This window comes from Saimiri boliviensis, chromosome 4 (assembly GCF_048565385.1).
Source record: "Saimiri boliviensis isolate mSaiBol1 chromosome 4, mSaiBol1.pri, whole genome shotgun sequence".
Taxonomy (NCBI): domain Eukaryota; kingdom Metazoa; phylum Chordata; class Mammalia; order Primates; family Cebidae; genus Saimiri; species Saimiri boliviensis.
This window is the reverse complement of record NC_133452.1, coordinates 108,567,605-108,589,826: the sequence shown is the minus strand read 5'-3', so window position 1 is coordinate 108,589,826 and position 22,222 is coordinate 108,567,605. Positions and strand designations below refer to the sequence as shown.

The 22,222-nt window shown below is 34.8% G+C and overlaps 1 long non-coding RNA gene across 4 annotated transcripts in view; it reads right to left on the bottom strand.

Moving 5' to 3' along the window:
- Positions 1-22,222, bottom strand: part of LOC141584316 (uncharacterized) — a 98,292-nt gene that overhangs the window by 17,027 nt on the left and 59,043 nt on the right. The gene's annotated exons all lie outside the window — the stretch shown is intronic.

Genomic DNA, 22,222 nt, shown 5'->3' with positions numbered 1-22,222 from the left:
AAGGAATTTACTGATAGGGTTGTTAGTTAAATATTAAAACAGGCTATTAGAAGGAAGATGTGGCATCTCCTTTGCTGCTAAGCTGGAGGAAAATAAACGCATCAGTTTGGTATGGCTGCAGAGCAGATATACTTGCAGTTAGGGAACTAGAGAGCCTAAATTATTGAGATCTTCTTTCAGCCTTTAAAAACTCTATAGTTGTCTGTCTAATTCCCTGATTAATCAAAAAAGAGGTAGGTAACAAATTTTTCTATTTAACCTTGTGTAAATGTGCAGACAACCTGAATAGGTTACTATTTTACAATATCTATAGTTTTCTTTCTTTTATTTAAAAAAATAGGAGAGTGAGATAGATGCAGACTCTGGTTCATGGCATATTATCATCATTGATCTGAGCAAAGTGAAAAAAAAAGAGCAATTTTAAGCTGATTTTTTCTTGTTATCATATTCTACTCCCAAAGGGGTAACTGCTCTAATGTGTTTGACATATGTTCTCATATTTATATGTATCTTTAGAAGGATGTAGTGTCATTTTTTGTGTATTATATTTTTAAATAGAACTCAGTTTCTTCTGTTTTTCAAAAAGCATTACATTTTAAAAATCTATGTTGTTTCTAACCATCACATGGTATTCAGTAGTATGCCTCTACAGCATTATTATTGTATATTCCTCTAATAATGGACAATATTGCTTCCAATTCCCTGCCTTCATAAACAGTGTTGTGAAATAACATATTATCTTACATTCTTTTTATAAGATTTTAATCATCTCTCCCTTTCTCTTTAGGAGTGAGATCAGATAATTATATGATATATGTACAATGACTTTGCCAGATTGTTCTTCAAAATGGCAGTAGCCAAATATGAAGAATTTCTCATTTATCCATGAACAATTAATATTACCAAAATGGGCAATTTTTTCCCATATGATGGATGTAAAGTAGTATCTCACTGTTAAATTTATTTTCTGCTTACTGAGATAATGTACTAATTATCCATATATTTTCCATCTTTCTAGGTTTTTAGTCATGCTAATTCTAGGAGTTTCTTCCATAGTACAGTTATCATTCCTTTGTCTGTTTCTTATGTCTATTCCATTCATCTATTTGTCTATTACAACTGACATTTGGATCAGGATTGCAGATGAATTTTTAGAGTAATCTCAGGATAGTTGACATATTTACATTGTTAAGTCACTTCATCTAAATGCAGTTCTCCATTTATTCAGGTCTTATTTAATTTTATTTAGTAGTGTTTTAAATTTTTTCCCTAAAGGACTTAGACATTAATGATATCTAATATGTGGTTTTCTTTCTACAAGTTGACAGTATTAACTAATTTAACATACTGTTCAATATTATCTCTGTTTATGCCCTTTATGTCTACAACGCTGATAACCTTCTCAAGACAGGAAGTATGCCTAACTCAATATGTGCAGTGTCTACACAATTCCGCGTAAAGATAGATATTGATATGTACTTTTGAGTAAATGACTCCCTATTTTTTCTTTTACAAAACATTTCTAACAAAATGATAAATTATGAGATTTAATTACTTTTAGAACAAGTAGTTGCCTAATCAATAACAGACTTAAGTAGCAAAATAATATAACCCCTCATTTATATTACAAACATTTTAATGACTTCCTACTATGTGCCAGGCTATCATGTGTTCTTATATGATCTGTGAATGCCTAAAATCCTGAGACCCTTTCAGGGGATCTGTGAGATAAGAACTATATCCATAACAATTTTGAGATGTTCTTTTCCTACTGTGTTGATATCCGCATTGATGGTGCAAAAGCAATAGTGGGTAAAATTGCTAGTGTCTTAGCATGAGTCAAGGCAATAGCACCAAACTATATCAATGGACACTGTGTCCTTGACTGACATATACTCACAGTAAAAACAAAAACAAAAAATAATAATAATGTCGCTTTTAGTTATTAAGAACATCCTTACTGGAGCAGTAAAAAATAAAATTTTATTAAATCTCAACCCTTGAATTTAAATCTTTTTGTATTTTGTGGTAAAATGGAAAGTATACATGCTGAAGTACAATGGCCATTTTGAGAAAAAACACTTTTCTCATTATCTGAAAGCTGAATTAGTCACTTTCTTCATGAAACATCATTATGACTTGAAAGAACAACTGGCTGACAACTATGATTATTCAGACTTAGGAATTTTGCAAATACTTTTTTTCAAAAAATGAAAAAAGTAAGTCTGTTACTTCAAAAGAAACAACTCACAATAAAAAATTTAAGTTTTCAAATATAAATTAAGTTTTGGAAAATTTTTATTTCCTACTATGAGCTTGACAGCTTCCCAATACTTAAAGATAGTTTGTTGGGAGGCTGAAGCGGGTGCATCCCGACTCTGGCTGCTGTATGGAAGATGGATTGCTTACACCTCTCCATCAGACTTGCCTGGCCAAACTCCAAACCTGGTCAAATCTACATCTCTATTGACTTTTCACCTGTACCTGAGCAAAGAAACATGGATGGAGAAAAATCACCAGACCAAGCTGACTGATCTCTCTTTATGATCTAAATCTTCAAGTGGCTTTTAATCATGCCATATGTTACAATATAATTTCCCACTATAGTTTTATATAATAATTTCCTAGTTAATTCACCTTCCTACTCTCTTAAATAAGTATTTTGCATCTTCTCTTTCCTTTGACCTTCAACATCTTTCCACTATCCATTTTCTCAGCTGATAATAACCTTGCTTGCTATTTCAACCAAAAGTGAGGTTCCACATCTCTGGTCACATTTGGCAATCTACTACTAACAGCCTCTTGCCTTCCCTCCAGCTGCAATGGATAAATTGTCTGGTTTACTACCTAAGACCACCATCTCCATCTGAGCTCCACATTTCCTCTTTCTCAAGTACTTGTGTACCTTGCTACAGCAGATAACTTCTGTCTTCCTGAGTCATCAGTCGCTATCTGTAGCATTCTAGTTAGGTGTTCACTCCCTTCATTTTACTGAAATTTCCTTTTTCAAGATTATCGATAACCTCCATATTGTCAACATAATTCTCATTTCTTAGACTTCATCTGATTCATCTTCTCAGCAGCATTTAACAAGAGTTCATTATGCCCTTCTCATAGAAATGCTTCTCTTATTTATCCTCCAGGGACCAACTTCTCTTGGTTGTCCTATTTCACTGGCCACTCTTTAACAACAGTATTTAAATTCTGTGCAAATACTGATGAGCTCCAATTAGATTAGCCACCTGACTTCTCCTTCACATCCTAGATTTCCAACCACTCAACATCACTATCTAGTTAATAATTATTTCAAATTTAAGATGTCCAACTGAGCTTCCATTCCTCCCCCCATCCACCCGCACAAATCTGTTCCACCTGCAGTATTCACAATCTCAGTAACACCATAATTCCATTTTTCTCAAATTAAAAACCTTGGAATATGCTTGGCTCTTGTATTGTCTCGTCCATCAGTAAAATCTATCTTGTCTATTGCCACAAATTCTAGTTCAAGCCATCTTTTGCCTATACTCTCCTAATTGGTGTCCCTGGTTCTGCTTTTGTCTCTCTACAGGATACTTTATAGCAGCCCAGGTGATTTAACTAAACATAATTTTAATGATATCTGCTTTAAATTTTCCAAGGGCTTCCTATTTCACTCTCAATAAAAAGTAAAATTCTTGCCTTGCCTTCCAATATATGATCTGGTCCCATGCCACCTCCCTTACCTCCTTTTCTTACAGGCTTCTCTTCCCATCCTACCTCTCAACTCCACTTCAGTAACACTAGACTTATCGTTGTTAACACAGAAAGCATACTCCTAATTTAGGGGTTTTATCACCTGCAGCTCCCTCCATCTGGAATGCTCTTATTTCAGTTTTTTGCATGGCTTAGTTCCTCACTTTTTTCAGGTTTCTGCTTGAATATCATCTTATCTTAAGGACATTCCCTTAACATTAACTCACAGGCAAACACGGAAGAGTGAACATGTGCATTTCCCTTAGGACCCTCTTCTACCTTCACTAAATTCCAGTTAACGGTTGTATTTTAAGCCTATAAACTCACAAAGACAAAAAGAACAAAGAAGACACTAATGACAAAATTTCGGAAGCTGGAAAGAAGAGATAACAAAACACACACATACACAACACAGATACACACACACATACACACACCCCATTACTACCCATTCTTCTTACCTAGCTTTATTTTTCTCAATAGCACTTAACCTAGATAAATGTAAATAGATAGAAACCCAAGATACATATTTATTTTTATATTTCTTTGTTGTCTCTTCCTTTTTGCTTACAGAACATAAACTGCGTCACAGCAATCTTTTCAGTTTTGTTTTGGTGTTGCATTCTCAAGCTTTGGAATCATAGCGCAATCAAATTCAGTATAAATTTTTGACTGAATAACTGAGGTGACCTGGATGAGTGTAGTTTGTGTGAGGTGTGGAGTTGTGGGAACCAAGAGTTCTATTTTGAATGTTCATGTGAGGTGTCCATTAGACATCCAAGTGATGATATCAAGTGAAATCTGGAGCTAAGTCATGGCTAAACGTATAAATTTTAGAGTCATCAACATTGGCTCTAAATAAGATCACCTGTGGGGAGTATGAACACGAAAAGAGGAAAAGCCAAACTCTGATCCTTGGAAGACAACGCCATTCAGGGATCAGACAGAGCAGAGGTCATTGAACCTTATAATTATACACTACAACTTGTAAGAAGACGAAAAAATAATTTAAACTAAGCAATGTGATATGTAGATATTTATTTGTATCTTTACCCAAATACATTATGTACATTATAAAATACACAGACATAGATATTGAGAAAGAATGAGATGAAAGACTTCCAGTTAAAGAGGAAATGTTGAACATATGCATTTTTTAGCTCCCTGCTAAAGGCCCGCTACAGTGATAGTAAAGGGATTTTACAAAATAAAGTATAAACTCACAAGGACAAAGAGAACAAGAACCAAACAATACCACCAAAATATAGAAAGCTGCAAAGAAGAAAGACAAATGACAATTGACTTACAGACTCAGGAAAGCTGAGGCTGCAGGGGGGGAAAAAGCCGAGATACAACCTGATTTACAGTGCAAAATCAGTCATGCCCCTGATCCCCCCTGCAAAGGCTCAGAAATTGTTTCTGGCACTTCTGCTAGTGAAGGTTAATGTCGAACAATAAAAGACAGCTGAGCATCTGTTTGAGAAGCAGCTACAGCCACAGACATCACCACCACACTGCACTGCCAGGTGGCTAACCTCTACCAGAAAGCAACAGCCTGGAGACATTTTCTGAAGAGGGTTAAAAGGGGTTCTTGCCTGGAGAACAACAGGCATGCATGAGAATGGGAATTCCATATAGAAAGCAGGTAGATTAAGTCAAAGTTAATATCAGAATGCTTAAAATCAAAATATTGAGAAGAATTTCTATTTGTTACTAAGGGATGTGGAGGCAAATAAAAAGAACGTTATTTTGCTGTGTAGCAATGATTGCTAATGGAATGCATCCACATAAAAACAATTTTAAAATAATGAATGCTATATAACATTTTCTTTATTTCTTAGAGCTATTTCAAATATTTATTTCTATTTCTTTTAAAGTGCATGGATTGTTTGAACATTATCTTTGTATATGAATGCAGGCATTTTAAAGTAATTGCATTTGTTGTATCCTGGATTAGAAGTAGGCATAAATATTGATTTCTTCCGTGCTGTGTAACTGATGAAACAGAGTATACTTCGAGTACCATGGCATCACCAAAACTTATTTCCACATTTCCCATGATATATTTATATGTCTATAGAAATAATTATTGAAGATGCAATAATAGTATCTTGCTTTGAAAATTTTATACTTTTATGTTTACACACATTGAGTGTACAATATATTCAAGACTTCATTTATAGTAATACTATTTTTATTCTTGGAAATCACAATGCTTTTATTATTTTTTTTTTCTGGATATCCTTTCTCTTGTTATCTGTCTGAAAAGCTCCCATTATTCTTCCAGAACTATCTCATATATGACTGTCTCTTTAGGGCTTCCTTGACTCCCCTCAATTGTTAGAGTGTCACTATTTGTATAATATAGCATCTTGTTTATACTTACATTATGGTAGCCTCTGCATTATTTTATAATGATAAGTCTGCTAATTCTCTTAGCCGAAGTACCATGTCTTGCTTATATTAGTACTCTGTTAACCCATCAGACTGGGTATGCAGTAGTTATTTAATGAATGTTTAAATAGATGTTTGAAAAATATTTTGTGCTCGTTATCTCATTTGATTTTCCCAGATTCAATCAGTCACTAGTTTCTATTGCCCTAAATATTTATTGTATCTGTCACTTATTATCTATGCTAGTGTCTACTGCCAAAAATTCATGCTGATACTGCCTGTTACTGGAAATATTAGTATCTTAACCTGATTTTCATTTCTAGTCTCACTCACATCCATCCAATTAATACCTTATTTACCCATCAGAGTGATTTAACTACATTTTTCACAGTTTTCTCTCTACTTTAAAATCTTTAAGTGGGCCACATCGACTTTTAGAAATGATAAAGTGAGTGTTATTTAACTTACCACTTTAAACATATTAAAATTGGTCAAAAACAATATTTAGGCATTCAGACAATAAGCAGTATAGGGCACTGATCTCTGAGAGAAAGGAGACTAATCGAAGAGTTCTTTTTATTTTTTATAGACGAGGTTTTGCATTAGTTGCTCAGCTGAGTCTCGAACCCCTGGACTCCAGGGGTCCTAGTGCCTCAGCCTCCTGAGTAGCTAGAACTACACATATGCACCACTACACCCAATTTCATAGTAAGCCTTTTGATTGTCTCATCTTACAGCCTGAAGAAAGGGTTTCTAGGTCATAGAAAGGTGAAAGACTGCCGAAACAAAGTCTGGCGTCTTGCTAAGTTGAAGTTACAGAGCTTGGACTTCAGAGAGAAGAAGGTATCTAGAATAGAGCACCCCAGATCTTCCTAGGGTTCTCCACAAGTGTTAAGGCTGCATAATGATCTGTGAATGCATGGAAGGAATTGCCTGAGGCTGAGAAAGAACTCTCAAAAAGAAATAGGTTAAGTAATTTTTAACTTTACCCAGACATATCCTCCTAATACATGGGCATGTATTAGGGTCCTCAGAAGGATAGTGCCTCAGTAATGGGGACAATTTAGCCTAAACTAAAGCTATGCTGCATCTGTCTCATAAAGCTTAAAAGCAAACCTCAAAAGGACCAAATATTGATTTCTAAGTAACAAAATCCACTGTTTAAATGAGTACAAAAAAATCCAGCATCTAACAATGTAAAATTCATAATGTCAGCATCCAATCAAACATTTCCAATCATGCAAAGAAGCAGGAAAATGCAACCTATAAGCAGGAGAATAATAAACCAACAGATACAGATTCAGAACAAGAGAGATAGAATTAGCTGATAAGGATGTTAAGATAGGTATTACAAATATATTTATATGTTTAACAAGGTAGATGAAAACATGAAAATAATACTTGGAAAAATGATATTTTAAATAAACAAACTAAACCTCTATAGATGAAAATACATGATGTAAAATGAAAAGTAACTGAATGAGACTAATAGCATAACATACACTGCAGAAAAAAAGATTAGTGCATTTGATACAGCAATAGAAACTAACCAAAATTAAATGAATGAGAGAACACACTGAAAAATATAAACATAGGATTATTAAGTAATTAATTAAATTAAATAGTATCATATGTGTACTTGGACTATCAAAATGGGAGGGGAAAATAGAAAAATATTTTTAAAAAATAGCCGCAATTTCTCCAAATTTAATGAACAATATACACCCACAGATCCAAGAACTTCAATGAGCCTCAAGCAACGTAAACATAAAGCAAAACATATCAAGACACATCATAATCAAATTACTAAAAATTAGTGATAAAATGAATATCTTAAAAGTACTCAGAGATAAAAGACACGTTATGCTCAAAGGAACAAAGATTAAGAAACAGCAGCAGACTTTTTATCAAAAATCATGCAGGCCAGTAGATTATAGAGAAACCTCATTAAAGAACAACAAAAAAAATTTTAACCTAGATTTCCATATCCAGAAAAATATCTTTCAATAATGAAGAAAAAGTTCTGCATTCTCTTAAGGTATTGCAAATGGGAGAAAAAAAGTGATGTTTCTACCATAACAATGAAAGTTTGTAACAATGAGTTACAAACTCATACATTTTCTTGAACTGGTTAAGAGAGCTAAGATTATAGGACAATCAAGGGGCCTGAAGCTCAAAAACAGACCAGCCCCTCCAAGCAGCAAAATAATGTACAAAATGGTTCATCTACGACATGAAGAAAACAAGCACGGGGAAAAAGATGACATGCACCAGCTAAAATTTTAAGAGATGTATAGAAAGGTGGAGTGTAGGCTAGCATGATAGAACAGATCCCTGGGAGTTACAGACGCAAAGGGAGTTTGTACTTAACTTGCAAATGCTTTTCCATTGGTTTCCATTGCTAAAAAAAAGATTGGGTGCAGGCCAAGAGACCAGAAAGACCTTCCTTCAGTGGTGTCAGCTCACTGAAACAGATTGGGCACTACTGTGGAGATGACAAGAAGCGTTTCTGAACCCTCACGAAATAATGGCCTGAAGCAACAGAGATGGAAGCAGCTAATGCTGGTACTCAGGACACAGATAACGTACCACTGTGGCTGGTGGATCAACAACAAAAAAAATACCCTTACTCATTAAAGAGGGGTATAAAAAAATTCTGGACAACAAATTTCTATCAATACCATTAGAGGTCTTTATTGATGGGAAAGATTCAGAAAACCCCTGAACAAGGCTAAGTATGCAGGGCAGAGTTTGGCTGACATGGGAGGAGGGACAAAATCATAGAAAGCCCTACCCCAAAGATACAGGCACACAGGATATGACTAAGACTAAGCTGGACAAGGACAACAGAAAAACTTCCTGTCTCCTCACCAGATAGCAAGCAATGAACAGGCAATAGCAGGCTAACCAGTAGAAAAGAGTCAAGATTGTGGAGAAAGATCTTCAATGTGGCATAGTTGCACAAGAAGGCTTAAAGCTGAGGGTAGATCAAGAACATTGGGAAAAAAACAAAAAACATTCAGCAAAGCATCTTCAACTCTAACCACAAGGTAAGACTAGAGGAAACTGAAACTGGTGGAGAAGTGTAATCAAAACAAGAAAACCAAAATCCACTTAAATTTCTGGCTAGACTGACTCAACCCCAACACTCATAGTCTAGCAGAAGAAAAAAATGCTAATTTCTATGTATTCATAGCATTTATTTCAATTTTGACTGTTCTATATACAATGTCCAGTATTCAGTAAAAATTATCAGACATAACACTTGTAAAAAAATAAATAAATAAAAATAAAGATAAGAAAAACCAGTACATTGTGAAAAGACAAAACAATTTATAGAATCAGACTCAGAGATATCCTAGAGGTTGGAAATCAGACAGGGATTTAAAAATAACTATATTAAAATATCAAAGGTTTTATTTGAAAAGATGAGTAACATACATGATCACATGGAGAATTTTAGCAGAAGATAGAAACCATAAAAAGAGTCTTATAAAACAAAAAGCAAAGCAACACAACTAACGGATGCCTTCAATGCACTTCAGTTGACTTGATACAGGTAATAATCAGTGAACTTGAAAACAGCTGAATAAAACTCATTTAAACTAAACACAAAGGGATAAAAAAGAGTGGAAAGAATGGTAACAGAGCATCCAAGAGCACTCATCTAATATAAAAATGGTCTAATGTACATGCAATTGGAATTGAAGAAAGGAAAAAGATGAAATGAGACCAAATAAATTCTGGAAGCTATAGTAGTCAAAATAAGACAAATATTGATTCAAAAAGCTCAGAGTATGCAAAAAAGCTCAAAAGCATACTAAAAAAACTCTGTACACATCATATTAAAAATGCATGAAACCAAAAGTAAACAATTTTGAATGCATCAAGAGAAAAAACATACATCACATATAAAGGAATAGAGATAATAATTAAAGCCAACCTTATATCAGAAAATATACAAGCCAGGAGACAATGGAGTGACATCTTTAAAGTAATGAAAGATAAAACTGTCAATGTGAATTGTTATATCCAGAAAAAAAATCTTTCAAAAGTTTTACTTTTGAAAAAAATTGTAAAAGGAGGTTCTTCGTGCGGAAAGAAAATGGTACATGGAGAAACCTTGATCTATGCAAAGAAATGAGGAACTCCAGAAGTACCTTAGATGAAAGTAAATGTAAAAGGCATTACTCTTATTTTAAGAAACATCTGACTATTTAATACAGAAATAGAAGCAATGTATTATGGATTGTGGCACATGCAAAGGTGTAATGTATGAAAAAATAACATAAATGAAGTAAAGAAAGAGAATATTTTGATATAAAATATACTTATACTATATCAAAAGTAGTGTATATTATTCAAAGGTAGCCTGTGATACATTTAAAGTGTGTGCTGTAAACCTTAGGAATTTTAAAAGTTTTTAAAGTATATATATAATAAGCCAGTAGTGAAGAAAAATAAATTCATAAATTATTTAAAAAGCAGGCCGAGAAAGAGAAGAAAGGGGGAAAAAGAACAAATAGAACAAATGGAAAACAACCAGCAAGATGATAGATTTTAAATAAATCATATAAACAGTCAACAATTAAACAAAAATGACTAAGCTTGTGCTGTTCAACAGAAATATAATTTTAAATTTTCTAGCAGCCATATTAAAGATAAAAACAGATTAAATTAATTGTATATTTTGCTTAATAGAATTATACAAATCATGTATATCACTGCAAATTATATTAACTGTATTAATTATATACATAATTATATTAATATACTATATTAATGTATCAATAAAAATAAGTGAGAGATTTTACATTGTTTTATACAAAATCATTAAAATTCCATGTGTATTTTAAGCTTACAATGCATCTCAACTCAGACCAGCCATACGTACATCAAGCTCTTCAGAGTTATATGTAGTTATAGGCTACCTTACTGGACAATGCTGTTCTAACAACAGGAGCTAAATTATAGAAATTTATAGATAAAAAAGCAAGAACAGACTAAAATCTGTTTACATGAAATCCATTTTAACAATAAAGACATAGGTAGGCTGAAAGTAAATAACGAAATAAAAGTAAAATGATAGAAAAACATAAAATATGAAAATCCTAATTGAATTAGGTACAGGGATGTCAGACAGAGACTTCAGAACAAGAAAAGGAACCATTACATAATGGTAACGAGTCAGTTTAGAGCAAAGACATAATATAATGTGTGTCTAATAACAGATCTTCAAATGCATAAAACATAAAGTGGTAGAACTGAAAGGAGAAACAGACAAAACCAAAATTATATTTAGATACTTCAACACTCTTTTGTTGGTAATTGATAGAAAAATCAGAGTGATTCAGTAAGAACACAGAAGACCTGAACAACACTTGACCTAATTGCTATTTATGTAGCATTGCACCCCAAAACAGCAGAACATACATTCTTCTTAATCACACATGGAATAGTCCCCCAAGACAGACCATACTTAAGGCCATAAAACAAACCTCAGGAAATTTAAAATAATCGAAGTAATAAAAAAACATATTTTCTAACCACAATAGAATTGAGCTAAATACTAAGATATCTGGGAAAACCCTCAAATACCGGGAACTTAAACAAAACACATATAAATAAAATATGGGTCAAAGAAGAAATCATGGAGGAAATTAGTAAATATTTTAAATTGAATGAAAATGAACACACATATATAAACATTCCTGTGACAGAGAGTATGATTTAGAGGGAAATTTATAGTAGTAAGTGTTCATATTAGAAATGAACAAAGTTCTTAAATCAATAAGCTTTCATTTTAAGAAACCAGTAAGAGAAGAGCAAATTAAACCTAAAGCAAGCAGTAGTAAGAAAATAATAGAGCTAAGAGTACAAATTAATGAAATGGAAAACAAAAATTTTTTAAAATCAATGAAATCAAAAGTTGATTCTTTGAGAAAATGAATAAAATTAGATAACCTTTAGATAGGCTGATCAAGAAGAAGAGAGAAAATACAAACTAATAATATCAGGAATATAAAAGTAGGCATCAGTAAGGTGATACCTATTTTCATAGTATAGTAAAGACATGAATAGCTTTATACCTACCACTTAGGAACATAGATGAAATGGATAAATTTCTGAAAGAGACAAAATATCAAAGTATACTCAAGAACAAATTTACTTAAATAACTGGAATACACAGTGTTTACTAAAGAACATGAATTTATAGTTAAAAAAACTACACAAAAAGAAAACTCCAGTGGTCGGGCACAGTGGCTGAAGCCCGTAATCCCAGCACTTTGGGAGGCTGAGGCAGGTGGGTCATCTGAGATCAAGAGTCCGAGACCAGCCTGGCTAACATGGTGAAAACCCATTTCTACTAAAAATACAAGAAATTAGCCAGGCATGGTGGCGTATGCCTGTAATCCCAGCTACTTGGGAGGCTGAGGCAGGAGAATTGCTTGAACCTGGGAGGTGGAGGTTGCGGTAAGCTGACGTTACACCACTGCACTCCAGACTAAGTGACAGAGTGAGACTTCATCTCAGAAAAAAAAAGAAGAAGACTCCACTAAATGGCTTCACTGGCAAATTACATCAAACATTTAAAGATGAAATAATACAGATTCTATACAAACTTGTCCAGAAAATAACAGAGAAGGGAACACTCCCCAACTCATTTTATAAGGCTAGCATTGCCCTGGTAACAAAACATTACAAAGGAAAAAAATCCTACCAACTAATAATCTTTCAAGGATATAGGTGCAAAAATCTTCATCAAAATATCAGCAAATTGCATGCAATATATTTTAAAAAGACAATGCATCAAGACCAAGAGAAGTTTGTCTTAGGAATGCAAAGTTGGTTCAATATTTTTAAAAATTAATTAATTTTAAAAGTTGGTTCAACATTTAAAAAAATTAATTAATGTAATTCACCACATTAAGAAAAAATAAAGAAAAAAATTATATGACATTCCCAAAAGATGAAGAAAAAGTCATTTGGTAAAATTAAACATCCAGCCATTAGAAAAATTCCCACCAAACCAGAGACTACAGAAAATGTTCTGACTCTGATAAGAGATAATTACAAAAAAACTACAACAAACATAATACTTCATGGTGGAAGATTGCATGCTTTTCCCCTAAGATTGAGAAGAAAACAATATTCACCCTTACCACTCCTATTATCATATCAGAAATTTTAATAAATGCAGCAAAGCAATAAATATAAGTCATATAGATGGCAAAGAAAAATGTTATTTATAGATTACATGATCATGTGTATAATAAACTCAATAAGTTATAAGAACTAATAAATGAATTTAACAAGGTTGCAGGATAAAAGGCCAACATAAAAGCATATTTAATTTCTATATGTTAGCAATAAAGAATTGAAAATTTAAAGCACCAATTAAGTAGCCACAATATACAAAATACTTAAGGATAAAGTCAACAAAATATGTTCACAACCTGTATATAGAAAACTATGAGACGTTGCTGAAAGAAGATAAATAAAACCTATATAACTGAAGAGATATAACATGCTTACACGTTAGTTATATTGAGTTGTATATTCTCCTCAAATCAATCTATAGATTTAATATAATTACTAAGGAACTGTTGAGGGTGAGTTAAACAAAACTCTTCCATTATTTACACTGTCCTTCATGATATGGGCCTTGCCTATGTTTCCACCTCACTTGCCTACCCTCTTTCTCATTCTGTTTTACTCTGACTTCTTGTTCAGCTCTTTCTCAAGTTTCTTTGTGCACTCCTCAGAGCTCTATGCTGGGCCTTGCTCCTTTCTTCCACTTACACCCTTTGTTCTCTTCAGGTCTATTATTCACTTCCATGCTTTGAATAATTATACCAATGATAACAAAACCAGGAAAAGCCTCAGAGATTCTTTCTTTTAAATATAATGTCAAAGCGTATTCTTAGGCAATGAGACTACCTACTTGAGTTGGGTTCGTGAATGGAGTCAGGAAAAGCAAGTTTTTATGAAGACAGGCAAAAGTAGGCAAGCTTGAGAGAGGAGCAATGTTTATTGATACTTCAAACTTATTCTTCTGGACTTAGTAGCACTTCTTTGAAGCACATGATACACTTCAAATCATTTCTTTACTATCAGTCTTCTGAGCTTACCTGTAATCTTTCTGAGAGTCTGTCTTCTTTACATCTGAAATTCCTAAAACCAAGCAAGATGCTTGGCACTTAGTAGTTATTCAATAAATACTTGTTGCCTACCTAACTACTCTACTAGCTACATCCAAGCCAAGCAATGTGCCGTAAATTGTTTCGCGTCCCTAGTCTTTTGCTGTTTTCTTTGCTTGGAATGCTCAACCCTCCTAATTTCTTATTTGCTCTCCAACCCTGCTCCAACAGCCAAATTCTTACTTTTACTTCTAATCTCAGCTAAACTGTCTTCTTTAGAAAACTTCCTGATTTATCTAAAGCAGAGATTTGTGCCAACACTACCCTTCTGTATCTTTCCCTTCTAGTTAGTTCCTCATTGACATGTTTCTATGTCTGTTTTATCTTAGTTAATTCTGATTCTTCCACACCTGCCATAATCGTTGGCACACAGAGATCTTTAATCACTATTTGTTAAATGAATGATTTCTTTTTACACCAGTAATGTGATATATGCAGAGTAGCATTATACCTGGATAATTATTAGGGTTTGTGAGTAGAATGAGCCTTAAATGCTTTACATGGAAACTGGTTAAAACAGAAAGTAAATCAACACCTACTAAAATGGATGCCAAACCTCGAATCCTTGTAGAGAGCTGCTTTGGAACTTCTAACCAAGGCTAAAAGGAGATTCAAATCAATAGTGAAGATATTCAATTGTTATCAAGAAATTCTCCATAAGGAATATAATAAAGTCATGTCTACAATTCTTTTAAAATTAGAGGTTAGCCACATTAGCTTAGAAATAACTAGATGCAAAGTCAGGAAGAGATTATGCAAAGTAACTTTTGATATGGCCTAATTTAATCTTGTATGAAGTAAGTGCCTTTGTTAATTCAATTAAGTATTATCGTTTTGTTACTTACTTATGTCTCATAATTAGAATTAAAGTATGATTACTGGGAATCATCTAACCATGACAAAAAAAGTTATGAGCGGGTAGGACAAATAATATGTTGCTGATACGGTTTACAAGTGTGTTAGATCCATAAATAATGGTTTAGTAAAAATTTAAGGACTAAAAAATTTATTGAGACTTGTTTTGTGGCCATCTTGGAGAAACTTCTATGCACTGTTGAACAGAATGTATATTATGTGTTTGTTGGATAGAATGTTCTGTAAATATCTGTTAAGTCCATTTATTCCAGGGTATAATTTAAATCGGTTGTTTCTTTGTTGACTTCCTGTCTTGATGACCTGTCTTATGCTGTCAGTAGAGTGTTGAGGTTCCCCACTATTATTGGGTTGCTGTCTCTTACTAATTGTTTTATAAATTTGGGACCTTCAATGTTAGGTGCATATATATCTAGGATTGTAATATTTTTCTGTTGGACAAGACCTTTTACCATTATGCAATGTCTCTCTTTGTCTTTTTTTAACTGCTGTTGCTTTAAAATATGTTTTGTCTGCTAACACTGGAGCAGAAAACCAAACATTGCATGTTCTCACTCATGAGTGGGAGTTGAGCAATGAGAACACATAGACATAGGGAGGGAAACATTACACACTGGGGTCTGTTGGGCATGGGAAGCAAGGGAAGGGATAGCATTAGGAGAAATACCTAATGTAGATGACAAGTTGATGGGTGCAGCAAACCAACATGGCATGTGTATATACCTATGTAATAAACCTGCACATTCTGCACATGTATCCCAGAACTTATAGTATAATAAAATTTTTTTTTTGTTTTGTCTGATACAGGAATCGCTACTCCTGCTTGCTTTTGGTGTCCATGTGCATGGAATGACATTTTCCATCCCTTTACTGTAAGTTTATGTGAGTCCTTATGTGTTAGTTGTGTCTCTTGAAGGCAACAGATAGTTAGCGAATTCTCATCCATTCTGCAATTCTGTATCTTTTAAGTGGAACATTTAGGCCATTTACATTCAAGATTAGTATTGAGATGTGAGGTACCATTCCATTCGTTGTGCTATTTGTTGCCTGTACACCTTTTTTTAAAATTATATTTTTGTTTTATAGGTCCCGTTAGATTTATACTTTAAAACGGTTCTGTTTATATGTATTTCCAGGGTTTGTTTCAAGATTTAGACCTTCTTTTAGCAGTTCTTGAAGTGCTGGCTTGGTAGTGGTGAATTCTCTCAGCATTTGTTTGTCTGAAAATAACTGTATCTTTCCCTCATTTATGAAGCTTAGCTTTGCTGGATACAAAATTATTGGCTGATAATTGTTTTGTTTGAGGAGGCTGAAGATAGGGCCCATATTTCTTCTAGCTTGTAGAGTTTTTGCTGAGAAATCTGCTGTTAATCTGATAGGTTTTCCTTTATAAGTTATCTGGTGTTTTTGCGTCAAAGTTTTTAAGATTACTTCTTTTGTCTTAACTTTAGATAACCTGATGACAATATGCCTAGGTGATTATCTTTTTGCAATGGATTTCCTAAGAGTTCTTTAAGCTTCTTATATTTAGATGTCTAGTTCTCTAGCAAGGCTGGAGAAGTTTTCCTCAATTATTCCCCCAAATATATTTTACAAACTTTTAGATTTGTCCTTTTCCTCAGGAATGTTGATTATTCTTAGATTTGGTTGTTTAGCATAATCCCAGACTTCTTGGAGGCTTGGTTCATATTTTCTTATCCTTTTTTCTTGTCAGATTGGGTTAATTCAAAAACCTTGTCTTCTAACTCTGAAGTTCTTTCTTCTGCTTGTTTGATGGTATTGCTGAGACTTTCCAGAGCATTTTGCATTTCTGTAAGTTTTTCCATTGTTTCCTGAAGTTTTGATTGTTTTTTCTTTATGCTATTTTATTAAATATTTCTCCCTTCACTTCTTGTATCATTTTTTGGATTTCCTTACATCAGGCTTCGCCTTTCTCTAGTGCCTCCATGATTAGCTTAATAATTAACCTTCTGAATGCTTTTTCAGGTAAATCAGAGATTTCTTCTTGGTTTGGATCCACTGCTGGTGAGCTAGTGTGCTTTCTCGGTGGTGTCAAAGAACCTTGTTTTGTCATATGACCAGAGTTGGTCTTCTGGCTTCTTCTCATTTGGGTAGGCTAGGTCTAGGGCTCAAGGCTACTACTCAGAGTCTTTTGTCCCATGGGTTGTTTCCCTTGATGTAGCATTCCCTCCCTTTTCCTTAGGGCATGGCTTCCTGAGAGCCAAGCTTTAGTGATTGTTATCTCTTCTGGATCTAGCCACCCAGAAAGTCTACAAGGCTCCAGGTTGGTACTGGGGGTTGTCTGCACCGAGTCCTGTGGTGTGAATCGTCTGTGGGTCTCTTAGCCATGGATATCAGAACCTGCGTCAGTGAAGGTGGCAGGGGGGTAAAATAGAATCTGTCCTTAGATTTGGTTGATCAATGCACTATTTTTGTTCTGGTTGGCCTCCTGCCAGGAGGTGGCACTTTCAAGATAGCAACAGCTATGGTAGTATAGGGAGAAACAGGTGGTGGGCAGGGCCCTAGAACTCTCAAGAGTATATGTTTTTTGTCTTCAGTTACCAGGGCTGAGCTCAGACTCTACTTGGGCAAGTCTTGGCATGGCTGCTGTGGGAGATAAAGGTGAGGTTCCCAGGTCAATAGAATTATGTTCCTAGGAAGATTATGGCTGCCTCTACTGTGTCATGCAGGTTGTCCAGGCAGTGGGGGAAAGCTGGCAGTCACAGGCCTCACCCACTTCCCATGCAACCCAAAGGGCTGGTCTCACTCCCACCATTCCCTCACGAACCCCCACAACAGCACAGTCTATTTCCAGGTAGTAGGTGAGCAGGGCTGAGAACTTGCCCCAGGCTACCTGCCTTCCAGATGTGAAAGCAAATAGGGCTTTCATTATTCTCCCACCTGTGGAGTCTGCATATAGCATTCATGCCCTGCCCTGAGTTCCAGCCAGGAGACTTCTTAATCGGTTCACATTGTTACATAATTCAGTTGGAGGTTACCTTCTCCCTGTGGCATTTTCCCAGTGCCTCTGGCAGCCCTCCTTAAGGGCCCCTGTGAGACAAGGCAGAAATGGCTTGCTAGGGGACCCAGCAAGCCCGCAGGGCTTTTCCCACTGCTTCCTCTTCCCCTGTATTTTGCTCAGCTCTCTAAATTGACTCAGCTCCAGGAAAAGTCAAAGTCTTCTTCTGTAATCTAGACCTTCAGGTTCCCCAGTGCAGGGGTGTGTTCAAGAGTGGACAATCTCCCTTTCCCACTTTCACAGTTTGGGCACTCACAGTATTTGGGATGTCTTCTGGGTCCTTCAGGAGCAATCTGCTTCCTTCAGAGGGTCTGCAGTCAATCTGGAGCAAATAAAAGTTCATGATGCAAGCCTCCACACAGTTTTTTGTCAGTTTGAGTGGATGCTCCAATCTAGTCCTGCCTCCCATTTTCCATAATCTCAACATTCTTAAAGAAAAGCAATTCCAACCAAGAATTTCATATCCAGACAATCTAAGCTTCAAAAGTGAAGGAGAAATACAACTTTTCAGACAAGCAAGTGCTGAGGCAATTCGTTATTACCAGAACTGCCTTACAAGGAATGCTTCTGAAGGAAGCATTAAAGATGAAAAGGAAAGACCATTACCAACCACTATAAAAACATGCTGAAATACACAGACCAGTGAAATTATAAAGCAACCACACAAAGAAACCTGAATAATAACTAGCTCATATCATGATGACAGGATCAAATCCACACATAAATACTAACCTTGAATCTTAATGGGCTAAATGCCCCCTGTTAAAAAAGCACAGAGTGGCAAGCTGAATAAGATCCAAGACTGATTGGTATGCTGTCTTCAAGAGATCCAACTCACATGCAATGACACCCCTAGACTCAAAATAAAGAAATGAAGAAAAATCTACCAGGTAAATGGAAAACAGAAAAAAAGGAAGGGTTGCAATCCTCATTTCAGACAAAGCAGACTTTAAACCATCAAAGATAAAAAAGACAAAGAAGAGCATTACATAATGGTAAAGAGTTCAAGAAACAATTATCCTAAATATAAATGCACCCAACACAGGAACACCTAGATTTATAAAGCAAGTTCTTCGAGACCTACAAAGAGATTTAGCATCCCAAACAATAATAGTGGGAGACTTCAACTACCGACTGGCAGTATTAGACATATCATCAAGGCAAGAAATTAACAAAGATACTCGGGACCTCAATTCAGCACTGAATCAAATGGACCCGATAGACATCTACAGAACTCTCCACCCAAAAACAACAGAATATACGTTCTTCTCATCACCACATGACACATATTCTAAAATTGGCCATGTAATCAGACATAAAACACTTCTTAACAAATGCAAAAGATCTGAAATCATAACAACTATCTTGGACCAGAGCAGAATAAAATTAGAGGTTAGACTAAGAAAATTGCTTAAGACCATAAAATTACATGGAAATTAGACAACCTGCTCCTATGACTTTTGGTTAAATAATAAAATTAAGACAGAAATTAGAAGTTCTTTGAAACTAATGAGAGAAAATATACAACATACCAAAATATCTGAGACACAGCTAAGGCAGTGATAAGAGAGAAATTTATAGCACTAAATGCCCACATCAAAAAGCTATAAATATCTCAACTTAAAGAGATCACAAGTAAAAGAACTACAGAACCAAAGCAAACTAACCCCAAAGCAAGCTGAAAACAAAAAATAACCAAAATGAGAGCTGAACTGAAGGAGATTGAGTCATAAAAAACTATTCAAAAGATCAACAAATCCAGGAGTTGTTTTTGTTTTTTTTTTGAAAAAATTAATAGTTAGTTAGACTAATGAAAAAGAATAAAGAGAAGATCCAACTAATACAATTAGAAACAACAAAGGAGATATTACCACTGACCCCACAGATATACAAATAACCATCAGAGAATATTATGAACATGTCTAGGCACACAACTAGAGAATCTAGAGAAAATGAATAAGTTCCTGGACACATATACTCTCCTAACACTGAACCAGGTAGAAATCAAATCCCCAAACACACCAAAAATGAGCTACAAATTTGCATCAGTAATAAAAGCCTATCAACCAAAAAAAGCCCAGGACCAGATACATTTACAGCCAAATTCTACCAGATGTACAAAGAAGAGCTGGTATCATTTCTACTAAACTATTCCAAAAATTTGAGGAGAAGGGACTGCTTCCTCATTTCAAGAGGCCTGCATCACCCTGACACGGAAACCTAGCAGAAACATGACAACAACAAAAAAGAAAACTTCAAGTCAATATCCTTAGTGAGCATCAATGCAAAACTCTTCAACAAAAAAGCTGGCATGTCAAATCCAGCAGCACATCAAAAACCTTATTCACCACAGTTGAGTAGGCTGTATCCCTGGGATGAAGAATTAGTTCAACATATGCAGATCAACAAATGTAATTCATCACTGAAACCGAACTAAAAACAAGAACTACATAATTATCTCAATAGATGCAGAAAAGGCTTTCAGTAAAATTCAACATCCCTTCATGTTAAAAACTCTAAATAAGGTAGGTATTGAAGAAATATACCTTAAAATAATAAGAACCATCTATGATGAATCCACAGCCAACATATGGAATAGGCAAAACCTAGAAACATTCCTCTTTAAAACCAGCACAAGACAAGCATGCCCTCTCTCACCACTCCTATTCAATATAGTATCTGAAGTCCTGGCCAGATCAATGAGGCAAGAGAAATAGATAAAGGGCATTCAAATAAGAAGAAAGGAAGTCAAACTACCCCTGTTTGCAGATGACATATTCTATATCTAGGAATCCCCATAGTCTTGGTCCAAATGCTTCTTCAGCTGATAAACAACTTCAGCAAAGTTTCAGGATACAAAATCAATGTACAAAAATCTTTAGCACTCCTATACACCAACGACAGTTAAGCTAAGGGCCAAATCAGGAATGCAATATCATTCACACTTGCCACAGAAAAAAACACAAAATATCCAGTAATACAACTAACTAGGGAGGTGAAAGATCTCTACAAGAAGAACTAAAAAACACTGCTCAAAGAAATCAGAGATGACACAGACAAATGGAAAAACATTCCATGCTCATGGATAGGAATCAATATTGTTAAAATGGCCATACTGCCCAAAGCAATTTATGGATTCAATGTTGTTCCTATCAAACTACCAATGACGTTCTTCAAAGAACTAGAAACAAACTATTTGAAAATTCATATGGAACAAAAACTGGAGGCATCACACTACCCAAGTTCAAACTATACTACAGGGCTATTGTAACCAAAACAGCATGGTACTAGTACAAAAAGAGACATATAAAATAATGGAACAAAATAGCCCAGAAATAAGGCTGTGCACCTACAACCATCTAATCTTTGACAAGCTAACATAAACAAGCAATGGGGAAAGTACTCAATATATAGTGCTGGGATGAATGGCTATATGTAGAAGATTCAAACTGGACCCTCTTTTTTACACCATTTACAAAAATCAACCTAAGATGGATTAAAGACTTAAATGTACAACCAAAAACTACAAAAACCCTGGAAGACAACCTAAGTAAGACCATTCTGGACATAGAACTGGTAAAGGTTTCATGATGAAGATGCCAAAAGAAATTGCAACAAAAGCAAACATTGACAAATGAGATCTAATTAAAGAAACTATCAGCAGAGTAAACAGAGAGCCTGCAGAATGGGAGAAAATTTTTGCAAACTATGTATCTGAGAAAGGCCTAATATCTGGCATCTATAAGGAAATTTTAAAAATTACAAAAAAAGTATTAAAACAAAATCACATTAAAAAGTAGCAAAGGACATGAACAGACACTTTTCAAAAGAAGACATACATGCGTGTTCTCACTTATAAGTGGGAGCGGAACAATGAGAACACATGGACACATAGAGGGGAACAACACACACTGGGGCCTGTTGGAAGGTTGCGGGAGGGATAGCATCAGGATAAAGAGATAATACATGTGGGGCTTAATACCTATGTTATGGGTTGATAGGT